This window comes from Cebus imitator, unplaced genomic scaffold (assembly GCF_001604975.1).
Source record: "Cebus imitator isolate Cc_AM_T3 unplaced genomic scaffold, Cebus_imitator-1.0 Scaffold128, whole genome shotgun sequence".
Taxonomy (NCBI): Eukaryota; Metazoa; Chordata; class Mammalia; order Primates; family Cebidae; genus Cebus; species Cebus imitator.
The window spans coordinates 2510956-2515762 of record NW_016107443.1 but is presented as its reverse complement, the minus strand read 5'-3'; the positions used below and the strand labels follow the sequence as shown (position 1 = coordinate 2515762).

General features: G+C 46.6%; 1 protein-coding gene across 8 annotated transcripts in view; it reads left to right on the top strand.

Annotated features, from left to right (window-relative positions):
- The window catches only part of SH3KBP1 (SH3 domain containing kinase binding protein 1), a 383287-nt gene that overhangs the window by 56724 nt on the left and 321756 nt on the right, over positions 1-4807 (top strand). For 2 of the 8 annotated variants that reach the window (XM_037742806.1, XM_037742804.1), the window contains exon 1: positions 2269-2336. The exons of the other annotated variants lie outside the window; for them this stretch is intronic. The gene's annotated coding sequence lies outside the window, so the exon portion shown is untranslated. Of the gene's footprint in view, positions 1-2268; positions 2337-4807 lie in introns of those variants that run through there. 8 annotated transcript variants of the gene reach the window in all.

Here is a 4807-nt window from a genome sequence, read left to right as displayed (position 1 = left end):
AAAAATGTAAAGCTTGTTAAATTGTTGTATGTACTTGTTTATTTGCTTTGAGAGTTTAAAAGAATTTTACTTTTTTCTATTCCTTGCAAAATGGAGGTAAAACTCAGTTTAGACAGCTTAAATGAAATAGCAATCAAATTAAATGTAGAATCCAGCCAGACATGGTGGCTCATGCCTGTAATCCCGGCACTTTGGGGAGGTTGAGGCAGAGGGTCACTTGAGCCCAGGAGTTCGAGACCAGCCTGGGTAATATAGGGAGACCCCGTCTCTACAAAAATAAAATTAAAAAATTAGCTAGGTGTAGCGGTGTGCACCTGTAGTCCAGGCTACTCAGGAGGCTGAGGTGGGAGGATCACTTGAGCCCAGGAGGTTGAGGCTGCAATGAGCCATGATCACGCCAGAGCCCTCCCTGTCTCTAAATAAATAAATTAATTAATGTAGAATCCAAATTATGCAATGTCTTACATGAATGAATGAATGAATATAGAATTCAAATTATGCAATGTTTTCCACCTTTGTGTTCATATTGCCCCCCTTTTTCTTTGAAACAGAGTCTTGCTTTCTTGCCCAGGTTGGAGTGCAGTGGCATAAACTCCATCTTGGCTCACTGAAACCTCTGCCTCCCAGGATCAAATGATTCTTGGGCCTCCTGAGTAGCTGGGATTACAGATGCATGCCACTACGCCCAACTAATTTTTGTATTTTTTTTTTAGTAGAGTTGGGGTTTTACCACATTGGCTAGGCTGGTCTCAAACTCCTGACCTCAAGTGATCTGCCCACCTCAGCCTCCTAAAGTGCTGAGATTATAGGTGTGAGCCACCACGCCTGGCTTATATTACCTTTTTGGTATGAGCAATATTATTTTCCTTTACCCCTTTATGTCCATGAAGCACTGAACAAAACTTCTTCAGTAAGGTTTTGAAAATTATGCCTTTTGCAGAAGTCATCTATGGGTTAATTATAAAAATGTAACTCATTCATATTAATCAGTTACCACACAGTTGTAAGTAATAGTTTGAATTGTTGGGTAGAAAAGGATCACCTGCAGGCTGTTCCTCATGGGAAATACTGACTAGGTCTAAAAGCCCCGGTGCCATAAACTTTCTATCTCACACTGGAGAAGAATGGATTGTTCTCAGAAGAATGGATTGTCCTCAGTAGGAAGACCTGCATTCAAAAGTCCTCGGATCCCCTGCTGTAGTCTCCCTAGTACCAGACAATATTTAAGAGGGAGTGTGCCTTGGATACAGGGAGGCAGGTAGTATGGGGAACCTTGGGCCCAGAGAAGCAGGTGGCCTCCGCCAAAGGAGTTCTGAGGGCTGGGTGGGAGGGTTTTTTTTTTCAATGACAAGGGGTTGTTGATGAAAAATGTGTGATGCACACTGGATTTCCAGTCACTGCCCTTTCAGAGTTGAAAATGAATAGGAACCTAGTTAAATCTTTCTTTAGGATCTTGTCTCAGGGTCATCTTGCCAGCGTTTCTGTTTTCTCTTTGGTGTGAGGAAGCTGGGGAGAGTTTTGTAGGGAACATGCTACTAAACATTGCTTTCTGGAGTTGTAGGAATATAGGCTTTCCCCCCACTGGACTACACTTGAATCCAGCTCTCTCCCATTTTAAGAGTGAGAAAGTGCTGCATCTGGGCCACTGCAGATTGACGCTGTTGAGGTGCGAATGGGAGTTCGTTTGCATATCCAAACAAAGACCCCAGTTTTAGGAAAGGAGTATCCCAGAAGTTGAGCTGCATTCTAGTGTGGAAAGAGGGTTTTTCCAGATAAAAGGGGCAGTGGTTAGAGTGAAGATGAAGGAGGAAGGAATGAGAGAGGAGGACTATGGGAAAGAGAAAAGACCTAGGGAAGGAGAGAAGACTGTGGGAAGGAGAGGAAGATTGTAGCAAAGTGAGCAGGACTGTGGGGAAGAGAGATGAGGGCCCTGGGAAGGAAGGAGGACTGTGGGAAGGTGAGGTGGATGGTGGGAAAGAGGGAGGAGGACCCTAGGAAGGAAGGTCCATGGGAAGTGGAGGAGGATCATGGGAAAGAGAGAGGAGGACCCTGGGAAAGCGGGAGTGCTGTGGGAAAGCAAGGAGGACTGTGGGAAAGAGGGAGGAGGGCCCTGGGAAGGAGGGAGGACTGTGGGAAGGGGAGGAAGACTGTGGGAAAGAGAGAGGAGGACACTGGGAAGGAAGTAAGAATGCGGGAAGGCAAGGAGGACTGTGGGAAAGAGGGAGGAGGGCCCTGGGAAGGAGAGAGGACTGTGGGAAGGAGAGGAGGACCATGGGAAAGAGAGAGGAGGAGCCTGGGAAGGAGAAGGGACTGCAGCATCAGCTCCAGTTTTGAGGGTAGGTTGTATTTTGAACACCTTTAATGTGTCTTGTTGGCTTAGTCACCTCATTTTAAACCACAAATCCACAGAATCACAGAACTGAGTTGGAAGGCACTGAGAAAGCCTAGGGAATTTGCTCATAGCATAGGGCGGGCGCGCTGTCAGTGACTGTGGAGGAAACCAGGGCAGGGAAATGCAGTGCAGGAACTGCCCACGAGAGAGCTGGAACCTGACCCTCCTCCTTACTCAAAGAGGACTCCTCGCTGTGAAATGGAGGTGATGTCTTGACCACCAGGACGTCTCCTCATTGCCCCACCTGCTCTGCTTTGGGCTAGGCCTGTGTGGGCATGGCAGCAGGCTCCTATCCTGTGGCTTCCCATGAGCTTTGGCTCAAGGGAAGCCCTGGTGGGAGACAGCAGGGTGGGAGGGAGACCAGTGAGATTGGGGGTGGGGGGAGGTGGTTATCCCACCAGCTCCCTGCCAATGGGGATTTTGGGCAGGCCATGTCCCTCACGGTATGGGTGGCTGCTCCAATCAGGTTTACCTTCCTCCTTACCCCTCTTTCCTCATTCCTTCAGGTCTGGGGGCTTCCTTGTTTCTAGCCCTGGACTATCACCTTGAGCTTTCTCTATACCTCACCCACCCTGTGAAAGTCTCTATTAATCCCACCCCAGATTACCCTAATTCAAGTGGGCCATCTGTTTCCTTTTGAGAACCCGACTACCTCATCGGCGTGCTCAGAGGATTAAACCAGAGAGTGCTGGAAATTGTTTAGCACAGTGGCCAGCCCTGCAGTGAGTGTGCAGCAGTGCTGGTCACCAGGTGAGAGAAATGGGTCCTCTCCTCTGGGCCTGAATTACCCTGCTCTCACCTGCTCAGGTGTCCTCTAGTTTCAGCTGGCACACTTCCAGGGAGGGGAAGTCATGCTCTTGGGAGATGCTTGTTCCACCTAGGGCAGAAAGGATATAGCAGGAGCGGCTAGGGCTGCGCTACTTGTAGCTGTCACATTTGGCAGAAAAAGAAACTTCTATTCTTTCAGATGGCTGAGTCTATTTTCAAGTCTTCACCCACTGGAAATGTTTTAGGCCTATTATTGAAAATTCAGTAGGTGGATGCAGTGGAGTTTAACAATAACCAGAACTCTGTAGAGAATTTTAAAAGCTGAAAATGCATCTTTAAGTAATAATAATCATATTGGCATAGGTGTGCACTTTTGAAAGTGGCTTTATGTATGTCCTATTTAGTGTAAGAATAACATGTCCCCAGATTGAATTGGATAATCTTGTGTAATCCCATTTTTATACCTGCATGCCTTTCTGTCCATGTTACCACTGTCAGAGAGCCTACCTTAAGCATTTTTTTAAAATTTTTGAGACAGGGGTTACACTCTGTTGCCCAGGCTGGAGTGCAATGCCATGTTCATGGCTCACTGCAGTGTTGACCTCCTAGGCTCAAGTAATCCTCCCACCTCAGCCTTCTGAGTAGCTGGGACTGTAGGCTCAGCACAGCACCACACCTGGCTAATTTTTGTATTTTTAGTAGAGACAGGGTTTTGCCTTATTGCCCAGGCTGGTCTTGAACTTCTGTCCTCGTGATCCTTGCCTCAGCCTCCCAGAATGCTGGGATTATAGGTGTGAGCCACCACTCCTGGCCAAGCATTTTCTTGATTCATTTATCAGATCCTTATTCAGTGTCCTTTTTGAGCATGGTCCCCCAGAGTGTTGGGATTCAGTATTTGCCCTCATCTCAGTGCTGTCTCAGCCTCTCAAGAGAAAAACACCAGCCATTCCCCTGCTATACTGAGCACCAGGCCATCCCATTGTTAAGAAGATACCAGTGCTTTGTCAGCTCTCAGGCTATTTTTCATCATGCAGAAATGTACCCAGCTAGGCCACATGCCTTTTTAGGTTTGTCTCTCTTTTATTTAGTTTGTTCTTATTTATGTATTGTAAACATGGAAGAAAAATCTTTTAAAATCTTTCTTTTCTTTCTCTTTCTCCCCACCCATGTCTTTTTTTTGAGACAGGGTCTTGTACTGTCACCCAGGCTGCAGTGCAGTGGCATGATCACGGCTCACTGCAGCCTCAAACTCCTGGGCTCAAGCACTTCTCCCACCCAGCTTCCTGAGTAGCTGGGACCACAGGTGTGAGACATCGTGCCTGGCTAATTAAAAAAAAATTGTAGAGGGGTCTCACTATGTTGCCTAGGCTGGTCTTGAACTCTTGGACTCAAGAGATCCTCTCACTTTGGCCTCCCAAAGTGTTGGGATTATAGGCATGAGCCACTATGCCTGGCCCCCACCCGCTTATTTTGGAATACATTTTTCTTTATCCCTTCCCTTTAAAAAAGTATTTGTTTTTAAGGTGAAATTTATGTAGAGTAAAATGCACAAGTCATATGTCTACGGCTTGATGATTTTTTTGTTTCTACGTAAGTGTGTACGTCTATAACCACCACCCAGATCAAGACTATTTCTTTTTTTTTTTT